This window comes from Ambystoma mexicanum, chromosome 7p, assembly GCF_040938575.1.
Source record: "Ambystoma mexicanum isolate Mex_15411 chromosome 7p, UKY_AmexF1_1, whole genome shotgun sequence".
NCBI lineage: Eukaryota > Metazoa > Chordata > Amphibia > Caudata > Ambystomatidae > Ambystoma > Ambystoma mexicanum.
In genome coordinates, this window is record NC_090939.1 from 692,207,094 (window position 1) to 692,225,925 (window position 18,832).

The 18,832-nt window shown below is 44.7% G+C and overlaps 1 long non-coding RNA gene across 2 annotated transcripts in view; it reads right to left on the bottom strand.

Moving 5' to 3' along the window:
* Positions 1 to 18,832, bottom strand: part of LOC138526260 (uncharacterized) — a 242,216-nt gene that overhangs the window by 3,652 nt on the left and 219,732 nt on the right. The window contains exons 4-5 of one of the 2 annotated variants that reach the window (XR_011283531.1): positions 15,984 to 16,075; positions 15,131 to 15,222 (exon numbers count right to left, since the gene is read on the bottom strand). This is a non-coding gene — a long non-coding RNA (uncharacterized lncRNA). The remainder of the gene's footprint in view (positions 1 to 15,130; positions 15,223 to 15,983; positions 16,076 to 18,832) is intronic. The other variant, XR_011283532.1, reaches the window with a different exon arrangement.

The window sequence follows — 18,832 nt, forward strand, 5'->3', positions numbered from 1 at the left end:
GAGACATTATTCATTGCGCTTGCTCCAATAACGCAGATACTTATTTCACTGCGCTCTCTCTATCTACGCGGTGCATACTTACCAAAAGCCTCCGTGCAAACTTACCTAACCACCAAGTCTCCAGTAATGCTGAACCCGGACTCGAGGCGCTAATACCACATAATTTCTCCTGCAAGGGAAAGGGAGAGACATTACCAGGCACGCTCGAATTGAAGGCGCTGCGCAAACCTACCAGCAGCTAGCTTCTACACGCAGCGCTACTCACCCACAAAAATACCGGCAAACAAAGACAATACGGACAATTTTGGACACTCAACATATTCCGCGCAACGTTCACTTGTGGGAAGGACTTTCTAGCCAGTGAAGAAACTCGCGCCTTGAACTCTCGGCTTTGCTGTGAAGACATAAAAAAGCATTTGGCATCCGAACTCAGCCTACAGACATTGTCACAATCACATGAGTGAATCGCGCCCCTGCAAATGCAGGATGGAGTGTGCACACCCTACTAAAGATCAAGGTATTCCTCCAGGTGAAACAGGGGAAGTGAAGACTCGGGGTGAAGGGAGGCTGGTCCATCACTCCTGCAGAGACACAGGTGAGTGTGACAGACATTATGTCCCTAACTGGTGTTCCTAATGTAAAGCGAAAGCATCCTATATGTGTGTGTTATTGCAATATTGGATTCCTTCTCTGACTACCTATGTGTTTTGTATGTGCATTGAGCCTCTGATCCATTGATTGCCTGTATTTCCATAAGATCATGTGTTTATGTGCATGTGTGTGCTTGCATGTGCATGTGTGTGCGTGTGTGTGTGTGTATTCATGTGTGCATGCATGTGTGTGTGTGCATGTGTGTGCATGTGTGTGTGTGCATGTGTGCATGCATGTGTGTGGGTGCATGTGTGTGCATACATGGGTGTGTGTGCACGTGTGTGTGTGTGTGTGTGTGTGTGTGTGTGTGTGTGTGCATGCGTGTATGCATGTGTCATTCCCCCTCTCCTTATAAGCATATCATGACAACAAGTTGTGAGTCCATTTTGGCAACATCTAAAATGTAAAACTTCATTTGCATAACATTGCGTCACATTTGGTTGAAATGTCTGGCGACTGTTGATTTATCATTTATCATTCTTAGTCCTCACGTTTGAGCGATGTTTATTCCATTTTAGTTTCACCTGTCCTAAAGAGTAAATTCCGCATGGATGTCTAATTGAGTAAGCAGCATTGTTGGCATCACTTGTAGAGAAATGCTTTCGAAATAACTTTTTAGTTCTTGGGTGAAATGCTGCATTCCCTTTCGTTACAAAATTACAATTGATTTCAATTTTGTCATGGGAAAGTTCCTGCTTGTTTGGCTACCTCTTGACTGGAACCTACTGAAACATCAATTTTAACCAAGATGTCTCTTAGATTGTTACTTCGCTGGTAAGCAAAAACTGGGTACTCGAATATTTAGACACATAAACTAGGGCAGCCTCTTCTAGTTTTTTGGCACTCTTGTTCTCATCCTTAACCGTAGGTTTAACCCTCAATACTCGACTATATGCTAAGCACTTGAGTGTAGCTGGAGGATGAAAACTGAGCCTTTGTAATACATTGTTCCTGTCCATTGGATTCTGTTAGTCCTAAATCCACCGTTATGATATGAAATGATATGATATGATATGATATGGCATTTATAACGCGACTATCACAAGTGTTTGAAGGCGCGACAAGGCAAGGGGGAGAATAAAGGGGGACAGACAACGATCCTAAAGGCCAGGTGTCATTCAGATCGCGCAAGTGCATGGGAAGGGGGGAAAGGAAAAGTGCTAGGGGGAACGGAGAGGGAAAAGTGTAGTACATGGGAAAGTGGAATAAATAAGATAAATAACGGCCAGCTAGTGGCAAGTGCAAGGAAGTGCAAGCGTAAGTGCTGGTAGGGGGACTGAAGGGGTACAGAAAACAGTGCCCCGGTGCAGGGATTGCGAGGGGGGCAATCCAGGTGGGCAATTGACGTGGCCTGGGCCAGAGATCAGAAAGGGTGTCCAGGTAACCAGGGCAGTTACAGTAGGGAGTTCAGTAGGGGAGAGGGGGAGAGAAAGCAGAAGCAAAGACGAAGGTTTTGAGGTGCTTCCGGAACCTGAGATGGTTCTCCTCGAGTTTCAGGGAGGCAGGACGGCTGTTTCAGAGAGAGGCCCCTGCAAAAGAGAGTGATCTGCCACCAACTCCTTGCTTGGAGAAGCGACTGACTCTGAGGGAGTTGGAGGCGGATGAGCGAAGAGCTCGAGAAGGAAGATATTTAGGAAGAAAGAGTTGAAGTTATTGCGGCCCTAGACCCCAGAAGGCTTTGTGTACAATGCAGAGGGTTTTGAACTTAATCCTCGCAGCCACTGGGAGCCAGTGCAGAGATTTCAGTCCTGGAGAGATACGGTCCGTGGGCTTGAGGCCAAGGACAAGTCTCGCAGTCCTGTTCTGGATAAGTTGCAGAGGGCGGATAGTAGAGGCAGGCATATTTAGATAGAGGCTGTTACAGTAGTCCAGCTTAGAGAGAACCAGAGCTATGGAGAGAGTGAGCTTCTGGGGGAAGGAGAGGAAAGGAAGAATACCTCTGAGGAGGTGTAGCTGGTAGTGTGACTTCTTAGAGACGTCAGAGATGTGAGGGGAGAAGGAGAGTGCAGAGTCGAAGATGACCCCGAGGTTTTTAGCCTTGCAGGTGGGAGTAGGAAGAGGGCCAAGAGAGGCCGGCCAGAGAGCTGCAGGGAAGGAGGGAGTGGGTGTGCCGATGAGTAGAATCTCAGTCTTACTGGCATTAAGGCCGCGGTTGTTGTTGTCTGCTCTTCTGCTCTTCCAGGAAGGGGGGGCCCCAGTACTTTCAGAATGGGCCACCATTGCCCACACACCTGCCTGAGCTTCCTTCGATGTATTATGGTGTCACCGACCCCTCACTCATGGCCAGTCAGCTCTGTCCAGTGCACTAGGGTTGTCCTCTAGTTCCTCCTTGGACGTCTGCCTCTGGTCACGTCATCTCCCGCACTGTACCATGGTCATTGCATGCACCAGCCAACCAGTTTTCTCTCCGGGGTTTCTGGTGCATGCCCTCTGCCAGGCGCTACTCTGGCCTCAGCTTTGGATCAATCTGGCAGTGCGCCCCCCTGCCTCCACTGCATCAATCAAATTCCTAGTACCAGCAGGCCGCCAGGTTGTGCCAGCTCGGTCCCTCTCAGGCTCACAATGCCTCAATGATGCTCTATGCAGCAACTGGCTGGGCCGGTTGTCGTCAGTGCTCCTTACGTTATGCTCCCAACAGACGGTCTCGTCGGCTCTCTGGCACCCACTTCCCCTGCTGCCTCCTCACCTGCAGGGCTCCTCCACGCCGCTTGCAGTCTCAGGTGTTCCTCCGTATGGCTCTTTCAGCTGCCAGGAGGATATCATCTGCCAGCCACAGCGCTTCAGCAGGTTTTGCACGCTCTCTTCCCCTGTCGCTGCACATCCTGTTGTGTGTCACTAATCCTCCAGCAGGGGAGCTCTCGACCACTTCACTTTGCCGGTTCTGCAACGGCTGCCATTTTCGGTGTCGCGCCTCCAAGCCTTCCAAGCAGACCCTATATCGATGTATGTTAGGGAGAATTCTCTGTTTAGGCTGAATTTCCTAACCTAGTGAGTCCCCAGCAGCTTTGCTGGATTTTTGGGGTTTCTTTTTTTTTTCTCCTGCCAAGAGTGAGACTCTTTTTCCCTCACTCTTGGACATGATTTTAGTGTGTTTCTTTGAATCTAGATGTGTTTAATGGGCTATGGGGTCTTTTACTCCATAGGGCTTCATGTGTTTTTGTGATGTGTGTTACACAGCACCCTCAGTGCAGTAACACAGGGGTGTCATAGTGACCCCCCAGTATAGACTCCATACCCTGGGACTGACTACTGTCTCCCAGGGCATGTAAAGTCACCATTGACTTTACTAGTCTTAAATTCTGAACAGAACCAGTACAAACCATCATATTGTGGACGTACTGGCTGGGGCAATTCAATTGCCCCGGGGTCTGTTAGTCGAGGGGGCACGTCTCTGTCCCCCCTGATCGAGTTTTGGCTGGTGGCAGTGGATACTACTTTTTATATTCAACCGCAAATATTTTCCTATGGGATTTCCCATTGTTTTAGGCTACTATCTGTATTTAATTATTTACGGTAGCCTCGAACATACCGCCGGGTTATTTAATTAATATTAATTCTCCAGTTGGTATTTTTTGCCAAAACTTGATTCTAAAATGGCGTTTGTGTTCTCTTCTCTGACTCCAACCCAAGTTGAGCCCTTTTGTTCCACCTTTTGGTGAGCTTCTCCACAGAAGCCCTCCAAAGTGGTGCCACTCTGTCTGGGGTACTTAGGAGGGGTGGAGGGGGATTTAGGCACCCTGGACTGAGTTGCCTAGGCAACTCAAGTCGCACTCCATCCTGATTGGCCCAAGTGGTGAGCCGGCCGGCTCACCACTTAGCATGTTTGAGTGACAGCTAGGCTGAGTGAATCGGGGTTTTCTGCATAAAAAAGCAGGGCTTTGGGGACTGGAACTTCAGAAGTCGCCATAGGACCTAAGAATCCGACGAGGGAGAAGCTGAGCTGACCTGCCACGACGACACCACCGGTGGAGCCCTGCTGGACCGTCTCACCACTTTTCCCAACGACAGAGGAGATCTCCCGCCGGAGAGTCTTCTTCCTTTAACTGGTGGGGATAACCAGTTTCACCGTCTTTTCGCCTTCCCGACGTACCTCGTGGCCGCCTTGCCTGTGCCAAGCACCCCGGCAACCGGGATACCACGTTTTACCACGACCGCGAAACAAAGGTACCACCTTTAACCGGAAAACTCAGCGGCTGGTTTCTTCCCTGGCAGTGCAACGACCTTCATCTTTCCTCCAAGTCGAGATCTTCTCTTACCCTGGACGACGGCGCGACTTGCACCCACTGCCAGGAACAACTGCCACCGCTGGAGGATCCTTCCCACTTAAGGTACCGTGTCCCGCCTGGCTTCCCTTGCTACCGACTGTACGGGGTAGATTTAGCCCCCGGCTTTCGAACCTGGGTTAGCCTGGGACACCCTGGCTAAACTTTCCTAAGCCTCTCTAAACTCTTTTTGAACTCTCTGCAAGACTTTCTAAGCCTAGTGTAATTGTGTGATCTTGGGCGCATTTGTGCTCTGCTCTCTCTAAGAGGGGGCCCAGCCTTTGGACTTTGGCTCACCAGTGACTTTTGCTCTTCTGCCTTGCTAACAGTGTTCCTGAATCTTAGAGTGGTGTACCTTTCCATATTCTGTCTTTTTCCCTCCCTTTCTCACAAACTTATTGGAGTGACATCTAGTTAAGCGCTCACCTCTGTATGAAAATAAGTGGTGTTTTACTGAGACTTATCTGATAAGGAAAAAGGGGTGTATATATTACAATAGTAACTGTGTTTAGAATATTTTACAACAAGAGTGCTGGACTGTTTCAAACAGTGTGTTTTTAAATAAATACTTATATACTTTGATACCAAAGCTCTGGTCAGTGTTTGCTTGTATTATTGTGTCTGAGTGCCTATTGTTTATACTTTGCATACTGCCTAACTCTTCTTGAGAGAAGTCTGACTGCTCAGCCACAGCTACCAGGTAAATCTGGGTGGTACAGACTGCTACAAGTGGGTTAACTGCTAACACCTGTAGTCCTAAATCTTTTGCAGTGTTCCCTAAGGGAACTGCACAGGTTTCTGCCTAACACTGGTGTACAGCGGTGGGATTTGTATTGAGTATACATTTTAGAGTGCTTTAGGATACCTTAGTACAACTAACCACAAAGCTTAGCACTGAAAAAGTAATCTTTCTAACATGTCAACTATGGAAAGTTATAGTCAAGAGCAATGTTCCCTCTAATTATTTTTCTCTATGTGCGAAACTGGTTTGCTGTTGTGCACACATTATTTTCCAGGTGCGCAACTGACTAATGGGGTAAGCCACTTTGTGAGCATGCGTATTTAGTGAACTACCGTTGCAGAAGAGAGTTTGGAAAGGAATTTCCTCTTCCCAGCCACTGCAATTCTTGACAAATCTTACAATCTTACAAATCTTACAATACTTTTTTCCAAACACATAGGCTAAATAGAATATGTCATATGTGATTAAACAGAAAACTCATAAACCAGTCCAATACTTCAACATCTGCCACAGTACCTTGCAAACGTTTTATGCCACTGGAAAATCACTCATGTGTACTACAAAACACAAATATCTCTTGTCATAAACTGATGTGGCTGTCAAGAAATTCAAACAGAATACAACATTTGCTGATGGATTAATGGCATTAAAAACAATGGGGATTTACCGGAGCATTACAGCCCCGGCGGTCCCAGTAATTACTCATTGCCGGGCGCCAGAAAATATTGCTCCCCATTCCCATTCGAGTCCCATTGGACTCAATGGGAATGGGGAGGTCGGATGCACCGGCACCATTCATGAATGGTGCCGTGCATCCGACAAGGTCTGCGAGAGGGTGCCTTTCCGCCCGCCAGGTCCCGCCAGGTCAGACCTGGCGGGCGGAAAGGCACCCTCCCGCAGAACTCTTATTTTGCCAGTCCGGAAACAACAGTACCGGCAAGCTTACCAGGACCATTGTTTCCAGACCGGCAAACTCATAATGAGCCCCAATGTGAAAGAAAACATGCTGATAGGAGTTCTAGTGCCACTTTAATTAAGTAATTCAAGGACCAGGAGAACATGCTACTAATAATTTGTGTAAGGATGATAATTGCATCAGAATAACTGCACCTCATAATATGATGATCAAATATTCCTGTGCCTCTGCGTACTATCCACATTACGTTGTCCTTTGGGTAATGATAACACCACCCTTACAGCTAAGAGACATATACACCATCCATTTTTACTCCCTAAAAATGAAAATTTGCCAAACAAATATAAGAAAGAATGAACATTTTGTTGCTTCAACCCAGCGAGCTCCACTAATATTGTTTAGAATTAGTGACCAGTAGAGCAGTGGCATGGGAAGGAACTCTAATAATAGTAATGTCTGATCTCAACAGGAATTTTAAGGGGAGGAACATAGTTTAATAAGCAGAAAGTATCCCTATTGGCAAAGATAATTACTTTACTCCCTGAACAATCATTTGACTCCAAGTAGGGAGCAAAATCTGATTACAGCCTTGCTTGTAACTCTGACATAGAAAGGTAAATGACAGGGAACATAATGTAGTCTATAGTTTTGCCCACCCTTTCGCACCAGAGCCTAGACAAATTAAACTTAATTAATTGAGCTTAATTGAGGTTTATTATGGATCCCTGTGTAAGGTAGGCACACATGTATGCCTTTTAAGTTAATAGCATCAAATCCCAAGAAACACAACAGAATGAGTCCCTTCTTCTGTAACTATGTATCCTTATTCTGTAATTCTTTGTTATGAGTTAAATAAAATGCAGGGAGATGCTAGAGACGATACAGAGCACATGGTTATATTGAAAAGCCCTTGGCAGCTGAGCATAGAAAGAAAAAGAAGGTGCTGTTGTCTAGACGGGTACTAGAATTTCCTAACCTTTAGCCACCAAGCAATATGTTTCCTTCAGTGTACTGCTGAAACGTCTGACTTAGTTTTTGAAATTTGCTGCTTTGCTCATCACCCACAAGGAGTGATGACCTGTGCTCTTCCACCCATACCCTTTCCTGGTCCCCGTGCTAGCCTCCAATACTAGTTGATGGCGCACTGTAAAAAGTGAGGGATTGGGGCAGTAAACACTCACTGGGATATTTTCAGATCCACAATACTTTGCAAGCAAGGCATATTTAATGCCTCAGCATATTATGTGAATTTTAAGAATGTCATGACTCTGCATGTACGCAATTATTTTGTAGCGCATACAAGATTGTTTGCAACATAGCCCACCCTCATTGTGTAGGATTAGACAATGCTCAGTGAAACTGTTTTTGCATAGCAGCGAGTTACCATATAATGTGTGACGGTCTATGCCCAAAAGAACTCTGAACACTTGGAAGTGAGGCAGATTGTGTGAAAAGCATTATTCTGTCTGAATATCCAGTGCCCTGATACTATGGACGAGTAATCCCAGGTATAGTCTATACCCATTATGCCTTTTAGGCAAAGTACATGATGCTCTCCACTTATAGGGTAATGCTAAAGTAGGAGACGATGAGCATCACATTTGTCTTCTCAAAATCCTTACGGGGCAAATTTATATTTGAGTTTTACAATGTGTTAACTTGCAAGGGGGCTGCTTCAAAGCGCTTGTGTGACATATGTACAAAGAAGAGGAAGTATGGGATAAGGATACACATCCACATAGCCTGCTTACTTACAGTCAGTATCTTATTTTTTAGCTGGTAGTTCGATTGTATCGTGTGGGTGATGCTTTTGGTAAGGCACAATGAGTAACAGAAATTCTGGCACATGAACGTTATTCATATTATTCAGATTACAACAAATATAAAACAAGTGGATGTAGGTACACGTCTATTAACCTTTTGCAGAGCCAAGAGAGGATGAGTCATGGTTGTCCGGTACTATTTTAATGTGTTCTGGGGAAGAAGTTAGAGTCATAAGGTCAAGGTGTGGTAGAATCAAGCTTCAGAGTCATGAGTGGGGAGGGGACATAGTTTGGTTAATGTGTGCAGGCATATCTTGGTTATATTCTTCTGTTATGGAGCCAGTTTTTCATATTAGGTTTAACCTCTTATGTTTGTATTTTGCTATTAGGGATTTTAGGTGTTTACGGTCACCCTTGCATAGTAGTGTAATGCAAATTAGAAGAATATCAAGACTTGTTGCTTATTTTAAGAGAAAGCAAATTCCAATGTATTGCTGTGGCTTGTGCCTTATTAAATATTTTTGAATAGGTAAGAATTGTCTGTGTGTGCTGCTAAAAATCTTCTGAGCGGCACCCAGAAGGAAGCTGGGCAAGCGCACGTGCACACAGCTTAGAGGGAACACTGGTCAAGAGTCCCTCGCTACAAAAACTGCTGATTGTTTAAGAGTTCTCTGTAAGCATAAGAATCTCCTGACTAAAGGCACGAAAATGGAATTGATAGAAAGGTTGTTAGCTAACCAAAGTCTGGATGATGGTTCAGAGGAACCTAACATGCCAGAAAATGTAGATAACAGTATAGAGATTGATGTTGATCAAAATGTTGATAATCTTGAGGAAGTGTCAGAAGAGGAGGGTGAGGCTGCTGTGACTGTCCTCCTAGGCCTCTGTCTGCTCTACCTGCTGTACCTACTGGGCCTTTGCCAAGTCCCACACTTAGTCCTCAATATCATCAATTAGAGAAAATGAAACTTTAACTAGAGTTCAAGAGACTGTATACTCAGGCTGAACAGAGACAACAGGAACTGAATCAAGAACTAAGGCTAAGGGAAATGGAGCTCAAGTATGAGCTAGAAATGAAGAAATTATCTGTTGAAAATGCTTCTCTCTCTGGCTCCTCTAGAAGTTCCAGTCCTAAAAGACCCCGGATGCCTAAAGAATTGGTTGGTATGTATGAGCCTAAGTTGGATGTGTTGGATTGGTTGTCTCTGTTTGAATATAATCATGGGCTCCAGAACATCACAGGAAATGACTTAATCACCTGGTTGTTCTCTAGGCTTCCCCCTGTTGCAACTGATGTGGTAATGGAGTTGGGGGAGGAGGATAGGAAAGAGTATGAATGTGTGAAACTAGCTCTAATAGCTAGATTTGGGAAGACCCCTTTCCAGTATCTTAAGAGGTTTAGGACCCTCAAAAAGAATGATGGTACCCCTTGGGCTACCGGGGTGAGTGAGTGTTTGAAAAACTTAGAGGGATGGATTAAGGGTTACAAGGTGAACACTTATGAAGGTATGAAGAATCTTTTTATGTTGGAGTCAATTTATGATGCCTGCTCTCCTGAGCTCAGACAGCACTTGGCTGATTCAAAGGAATTAGATTCCAGAAAACTAGCTAAGGCTGCTGACTTGTGGGTTGCCAACAGGGCCACTCACAAGGATTCAGGGGTCACTCAGAAAAAGGATGAGGGAAAGCAGCCACCTAAAGTGAATCCAGAGAATTCTAATACCTCCCATACCAAAGAGAGCCACAAACCACAAAATAACCAGGGTAAGCCCCAGGGTAAACCGAATCAGGCTAGTGTACCTTCTGGTCAACAACCAGAAGGAGGTCAGAACAAGCCACCCTTTCACGGAGCATTTGGACAATGCTATATCTGTAAGGCTACTGACCATATCAAAGGGGATCCCAGATGCAAGAGTAAACCTGCAGGGATCAGCACAGTCTCCTTAGCCTTCACCCCTGAGGATGAAGTACAGATGGCTAGTGCCCACTTTGAACTCTTTGCTGAAGAACCCTTGGGTCTTCAAGCAACTGTAAACTTAGAGCCTATGGGTCTGGTTAGTCCCCAGAATAGGGTTGTGAATAACTCCCTACCTGTTAACTCTAAGGTGTATTATGTGGACAGTGTTATTGTCAATGGCCAGGATACTCCTGCCAGGAGAGACACTGGGGCCAGCAGAACAGTAGTGGATGAAAGCTTCTTTCACCCTGAGGATGTGGCAAAAGCACCCAAAGGTCCCACTAATATGTCTGGAGGCCCTGTCCAAATGGTTCCTATTCTACCAGCCCTCATTCAGTGTAACAACATGACAGTGAGGATCCCTGTCAGTGTTCAGACTGAGGTGCCTGGGAAAGCCCTGTTGGGGAATGACCTGAGAACTCTAGGAGTAGTGTCACATACCCCCAGGCCTCCCAGTATGGAGAACCAGAACCTAACCAAATTGGCTAGAGAGGCCACCTTAAGGGACCACTCTAAGCCTATGGGAACCTCTACTGAGACCCCCACTACAAGCCCTGGTGTTAGTAAGTTGACCTCTAACCCAGGCACATTTCAGGCTAGTACATTAGGGAAATGGGAGCCCCAACCAAGCTCCATCATTGTTCCCCCAGTTACAGAGTCTGTGACCCCCCCTGCTTCTGAGGAAGAGGTGGATAGACCTAATGGACCCTTACCTAGGCCTGAGAGAACTGGTAATTATCAATGCTGCTGGAAAACCAGGAAAGAAAAGTCTAAGGCCAAAAACCTTCAGACTGTTGGACCTTCTACTGAAGACCCCAACTCAAAACCTAGTATTAGGGGTGAAACTCCTAAAGTAGGTAAGGTTCGATCTAAGAGGAAGGGGAAGCAGGTACATTGCCTAACCCCAACCCCTCCAACCAAGAGGCCTAAGACCCAACCTGCTCCCACAAGAGAGGTGGTGAGGAACCTTGGAGGCCCCTCTAGATCTAAGGGAATCCTTTATAAGGACCCCTTGAAAAAGCCTAACACAGGTTCAGAAGTTGTAACCACTTCTGAGGGACTGGTCAACCAGGTCCCCTATAACTTTAAAAAGACTGATGTTCCTCAAAGGGTTTGTAGGTCATATAGCTTACAAAGGAAAACCTTTGCTTGGGCCATAGAACATAGGTCAAGGTGTCACCATCAAAATGCTGATGGACTCTCTAGGATGTATGTCATCGACTAGAGGTATGAGGTTCATCCAGGAGTGGATTAAATCCTCCTGTCCCTTAGTCTGGGGGGGGGGGGCGTGTGTTAGGGAGAATTCTCTGTTTAGGCTGAATTTCCTAACCTAGTGAGTCCCCCAGCAGCTTTGCTGGATTTTTGGGGTTTATTTTTTTCTCCTGCCAAGAGTGAGACTCTTTTACCCTCACTCTTGGACATGATTTTAGTGTGTTTCTTTGAATCTAGATGTGTTTAATGGGCTATGGGGTATTTTACTCCATAGGGCTTCATGTGTTTTTGTGATGTGTGTTACACAGCACCCTCAGTGCAGTAACACAGGGGTGTCATAGTGACCCCCCAGTATAGACTCCATACCCTGGGACTGACTACTGTCTCCCAGGGCATGTAAAGTCACCATTGACTTTACTAGTCTTAAATTCTGAACAGAACCAGTACAAACCATCATATTGTGGACGTACTGGCTGGGGCAATTCAATTGCCCCGGGGTCTGTTAGTCGAGGGGGCACGTCTCCGCCCCCCCTGATCGAGTTTTGGCTGGTGGCAGTGGATACTACTTTTTATATTCAACCACAAATATTTTCCTATGGGATTTCCCATTGTTTTAGGCTACTATCTTTATTTAATTATTTACGGTAGCCTCGAACATACCGCCGGGTTATTTAATTAATATTAATTCTCCGGTTGGTATTTTTTGCCAAAACTTGACTCTAAAATGGCATTTGTGTTCTCTTCTGTGACTCCAACCCAAGTCGAGCCCTTTTGTTCCACTTTTTGGCAGGCTTCTCCACAGAAGCCCTCCAAAGTGGTGTCACTCTGTCTGGGGTATTTAGGAGGGGTGGAGGGGGATTTAGGCACCCTGCACTGAGTTGCCTAGGCAACTCAAGTCGCACTCGTCCTGATTGGCCCAAGTGGTGAGCCGGCCGGCTCACCACCTAGCATGTTTGAGTGACAGCTAGGCTGAGTGAATGGGGGTTTTCTGCATAAAAGCAGGGCTTTGGGGACTGGAACTTCAGAAGTCGCCACAGGACCTAAGAATCCGACGTGGGAGAAGCTGAGCCGACCTGCCATGATGACACCACCGGTGGAGCCCTGCTGGACCGTCTCACCACTTTTCCCAACGACAGAGGAGATCTCCCGCCGGAGAGTCTTCTTCCTTTAACTGGTGGGGATAACCAGTTTCACTATCTTTTCGCCTTCCCGACGTACCTCGTGGCCGCCTTGCCTGTGCCAAGCACCCCGGCAACCGGGATACCACGTTTTACCACGACCGCGAAACAAAGGTACCACCTTTAACCGGAAAACTCTGCGGCTGGTTTCCTCCCTGGCAGTGCAACGACCTTCATCTTTCCTCCAACTCGAGATCTTCTCTTCCCCTGGATGACGGCGCGACTTGCACCCACTGCCAGGAACAACTGCCACCGCTGGAGGATCCTTCCCACTTAAGGTACCGTGTCCCGCCTGGCTTCCCTTGCTACCTACTGTACGGGGTAGATTTAGCCCCCGGCTTTCGAACCTGGGTTAGCCTGGGACACCCTGGCTAAACTTTCCTAAGCCTCTCTAAACTCTTTTTGAACTCTCTGCAAGACTTTCTAAGCCTAGTGTAACTGTGTGATCTTGGGCGCATTTGTGCTCTGCTCTCTCTAAGAGGGGGCCCAGCCTTTGGACTTTGGCTCACCAGTGACTTTTCCTCTTCTGCCTTGCTACCAGTGTTCCTGAATCTTAGAGTGGTGTACCTTTCCATATTCTGTCTTTTTCCCTCCCTTTCTCACAAACTTATTGGAGTGCCATCTAGTTAAGCGCTCACCTCTGTATGAAAATAAGTGGTGTTTTACTGAGACTTATCTGATAAGAAAAAAGGGGTGTATATATTACAATAGTAACTGTGTTTAGAATATTTTACAACAAGAGTGCTGGAGTGTTTCAAACAATGTGTTTTTAAATAAATAATTATATACTTTGATACCAAAGCTCTGGTCAGTGTTTGCTTGTATTATTGTGTCTGAGTGCCTATTGTGTATACTTTGCATACTGCCTAACTCTTCTTGAGAGAAGTCTGACTGCTCAGCCACAGCTACCAGGTAAATCTGGGTGGTACAGACTGCTACCAAGTGGGTTTACTGCTAACACCTGTAGTCCTAAATCTTTTGCAGTGTGCCCTAAGGGAACTGCACAGGTTTCTGCCTAACAATGTATCTGCAGGCTTTCCATTTTACATCTCTTTCGCCTCTCCTGACACGCTTTGCTACGGGTTGCTGTAAATAAAACGGGATGTAAGCGCTCGTAGCACTGTTTTAAATCATTGGTAACAGGATCATGCAGGAGCTCCAAATGAAAGTAGTCTCATTAGATGGCTTCTGGCCACTCCCTCTCATTCAACTTCTCTGTATATGATGAATCTATAAATAGGTTTGCATGAAAGAGATTGGCATTATACAATTATGTCACATTTTGTGAATATTATTTGTTCAGGAATACATTTTTGTGATAAGCTAGGTGGTAAAAATTATTGTCAAAATGTGTTCAATTCATATATTTATTAAATATGTTTTCAATCTGTTCGGAAATGTAGGTTTTTGTATATTCAAAGGTTCCAAAATATGACATTTGATTAAATGTATAAAAGGATCAATGTTCATTAATACATTGGGCCTCATTACGACCCTTGCGCTGACGGAATGAAGGGGGCCGGTACGGGACCAGCCCCCTTCATTCCGTCAGGGCTGATTACGAGGTTCCCTTTGCGGGACCCGGATCAGACGTCTGGTAAAACCAGATGGGTCTCATTACACGGTAGGCGGTAAAGGATTACCGGCACCAGTAAGGGCACCGGTGCCAGTAATGCCTTACTGTCCTACTATGAGGTCCTTTAGCGGGTCCCTCCCCTAACATCTGGTTTTACCAGGCGTTATGGAAGGGACCCGCTAAGGGACCTCAGAGCTAATAACGGTACTGAAAATTGCGGTACCGTTATTAGCTCCTTCCCCATTCCCATTGAACCCTATGGGGGCTCAAATGGCAATGGGGAATGGTTCCCGGGAATGGGTATTTCCAGGGTCCTCCAGGGTCGGAATGAACCGGTAAGTCCCTATTCCGGGAACATGGACCCGGAATGCGGTAAGGGGGTAGCCATGGCGCTAATAGCGCCATGGCTACCGCCTACCGTGTAATGAGGCCCGATGACTTTTCCGGGTCCCGCGAGGGGAAGAGGGAGGTAACAACGGGACACTTGTAATGTGCCCGTTGTTACCTCCCTCCCCATTCACATTGAGCCCTACGGGGGCTCAAATGGGAATGGGGAATGGTTCCTGCAAGGAGGATTTACCGGGTCCTCCTATGTCGGAATGACCCGGTAAGTCCCCATTGCAGGAACCCGGTAATGGAGCCCGGTTTGGAGGCAGCCATGGAGCTAATAGCTCCATGGCTGCCTCCAAACTCGTAATGAGGCCCATGGTCTTAATTGCATTAATAATGTATGCATGCATTATGTACCTTATCACCTTTATTGTTATTTAAGGAATGTTTATTGTTATTTAAGGAAGTACTGAAACCATGTATAAACTATATATGGTCATGACGTTTGTAACATATTGCTGGACAAAAGTCTGTTGAACTGACCTGAAGTCCTTTCTACCATCTATTCCTCAAATTTCAATCACCCTCGGTCTAAAGTGGAGGAAGATCTTGAGCATCAGAAACCATCACCTCGCCTAGGCACCAGAGATGAGGACAGCAAGGAATGTAAAAAAAAGTACAGAACAATAGTCAAATCCAGAAATGTATTAGATACTTTAGTATCATAAATGAATGATAAAAAAGCATGTGCGCTTTAAGATTAAAACCATTATGTTCAAAAGTTGGTTCACTAGCATAGCATAGCAAAAATAGTTAATGGCCACAATTCCCAATTCATTCTGGAAGAAAATGCAATGTTCATTATTCTCATTCTCCCCTAGACTATTCTGTCCATATGAATAAAAGGATACTGAAATCCCTTAGAGCAACTATTTCTCACATTTCTTTTTTTTTTATTTTAATGATTTTTATTTTTTAAATATTGAGTTTGATACAGATATCGACAAGTTACAGACTTTGAATAAAACAAGAACCATAAAGAAATGACATAGTAAATGATTCTGGTCACTTGTAATAGTTTTCTATATAGCTAAATCATTTGTTAAAACATTTGTTAAAATCACTTACGAATATCATATATATTTGCATCATTATCCATATTTCCATACTCATATTGAAATGCTTGAACTTAATAATATTCGAAATGATTAGTTTAATTTTGATGAAATAATCCAATATACCCATTCCCCCCTATCCTCCTGATTCTTATATGTCTCTTGTCTGTCTCCCTGTACGTCTCCCCTCTAATCTCTATATTCACTACATATAAGTCACTCTTTGCAGACTTGTACTACTATTAATTTTATACTACTTGTTATATTAATGCGGTTCTCACATTTCTTTAAGGTGCAGGGAAGAATCAAAATCATCCTGCGACTGAAGTGAAGGCAGATCATGAGAATCAGAAGCCATCTCCTCTTCTGGGCCCTAGCAATGAAGACAGCAAGAAAGGTATGCAAAGTTAAGTACAGCAGAAGTAAAGTAGAATCCAAACAAAAGTATCTGTAGTTTCAATCTGATAAAGGAATTAAAAAACGTCTCTGAACTCACTAGATTAAAACCAATATCTTCCAACATTTGGTCGCTGAGATGGCATAGAAAAGAGATATTCACTATTCCTGTTGGATGCTAATTGTATGTTCAGAATGCTCATTGTATCCCTCAAACAGCAGGTTCTACATGCAGGTCCTCTATTCTATTCTATTTGTTAGTTATATGGTGCCTCACAACCAAAGGCCTCAGATCGCAGACAAGACTCACAAACAGAAACACATAGAGGAGATAAAGGCTGCTATAACAGAGCCACATTAATATTTGCCTTTGTCAAAGAGAAAAGTCTTCAAACATTTCGTAAACAGGACCAAGGGCGAAATTGCTTTCAGGGAGAGCAGTAAAGCGTTCCATAGAGAGGTACTGGTAACAAGAGGGACAGCCCTAATGACGGCAGATCTTTGGGCTAAACTAGATTAGAAACAAAAGGGGGACGTCCTACCATCCACATTTCAATATTTACACATAATGTATGCAAACATAGTGATTTTTGTCATATATCACAAAAAAGGAATAACTCAATATCAATAATAACCTTGGTGTTACATAGAGAGGCACTAAGGGCCTCATCACGATTTGGGCTGTAGCCCTTAAATGCGGTGGTAACCGTATTACCGCTGCATTCAAGGGCTGGCCCTATCACGACTTGGGCGCTAAATCGGCTGTTTTACCTCTAGCTTTTTTCTGGAGGTGAAAATCCCTGTTTTCGGCGGTATTACAGCCGGCTGAATTAGCCCGCAGTATTAGCACTGAAAATTCCCCATTGGAGCCAATGGACCCAATCAGGAATGGGGATTTACTGTTAAGGCCCAACCTATGATCCCACCGGTCGGTGCTAGGGCTATTACAGTCGGGGGTATTACAGCCGGGAATACAGCCCAACTCGTGATGAGGCCCTTGTGGTTCAAGCAGCATTTATTATTTAGCTGCTTGTACCATTATTTTCTTTATTTTTCTTTTTTGTCAAAAGTATTTTAGTTTTCTCTAAAACATTCTATGATACAGTCATCATAGTATAATAACAACAACAAAAAGTGCAATGATATGTGTGTTCAAAAGACAATGACTTTTCATGCCTTAATTTCACATGTTCAGACATCATCGTTATTTAGCATACAGTACATGAAAAATATACAACTTAAAGTAAAAAGACCAAAGCAGGAATCATGGCTCTAAAGGTACATAAGAGTGCTAAATGTCGTATTATAAAGGCCCGTGCTAAAAGTCACATTCCTTTGTAAAGACCTCCCTGAGGTCTAGTGTGCCAGGCAGAAGGGTGACCCGGTGGTAGAGAGATGGAGCCCAGGTATCAGACCTGGTAACACTGATGTTTTTTAGGACAAACCTGCGGCAATCCAAGAGAGCATCCTTGCTGGAGTGCACAGTTTGTCTGATAGATGCCCTTTTTACATGTGTACTAAGGTAACATTGGGCATTGCCTGACAGACACTTATGCACAAGGGTGAGGGCTTTATGCTTCACCCTCTGCTCCACTGGAAGCCAGTGTAGCTTTCGACGGGCCTCCGAGACATGGGTTTGCTTCACAAGACCACAAACTGCTTATAAAGATCCATTCTGAATTACTTGCAACTTTTATCTTTTGACTGGAAGTGCCAACCAAAAGGCTGTTGCAATAGTCAAGGTTTGCATTGGTAGGGCAGAAGCCACTAATGCCTTGTCTTTCTCAGATAAATAAGGGTGGTTCTACCACACCAATCTGATCATAGACGAGCAGGATGAGCTAAAGTATGCCACATATTTATTGGATGTTAGTTGAGAGTCCAAATAGACTTCCAGCATGTGTACATGCTGGGGAACAGATATGGCACTACCAGCACTCACAAATTGGTTATACTGAGGGTCCAATTCTTCAACCTAGTACTGGTAAGCAGTTCTGTTTTCTTATAGTTTAATGATAGGGAATGTAATGCCACCCAAGACTGAATTGCCATATAGACTTTATTGACCATGCCTGCATCCTGAGAGCAGTCCCCAGAGAGATCGAGGAGGATCGGAGTGTTGTCTGTATAGTTAGTGAACTGCACACCTGGACCATCCAATAGGTCACACAGGGACCTGATGTAAATATGAAATAACAAAGGGGAAAGGTATGATCCCTGTGGAGCATTCCAGGTAAGAAACAAAGAGGTGGATTGGCAATAATTCTTAACTACCTTAGCTTGTACTTGCCCAAGAAAGGATTAAAACACATTTCAGCCTCATTGGACCATTTTTGGTTTCTTTGCCTCCAGGCAAGAAGGAGATAGAGGACAGGGTAAAAAAAAGCCTAAAAGAGATAAAATGATGGTCAGACCAAGGACAATTTTCCACACTTACAGGTGAGATATTAATGTTCCTGGTCAGAATCCAGTCAAGGATATTTCCCCCAATATGTGTGGCTGTCTTAACATCTTGCCTACATCCAGTAGCTTCCAACAACTTCCAAAGGACCAGAGCATCCAAATCCGAAAAATTATCTTCCCATAAATTAAAATCCCCAGGTATAAGAACACAAATGGAGTATTTCAATGTGGCACCCAATGCAGCAGCAGTTAATTGTTCCTCAAAACTGGCGTTGTATTAGGTGGCTTATAGAGTAAAAGAATGGTCAGCGAAGAAATTGCATTAATACTA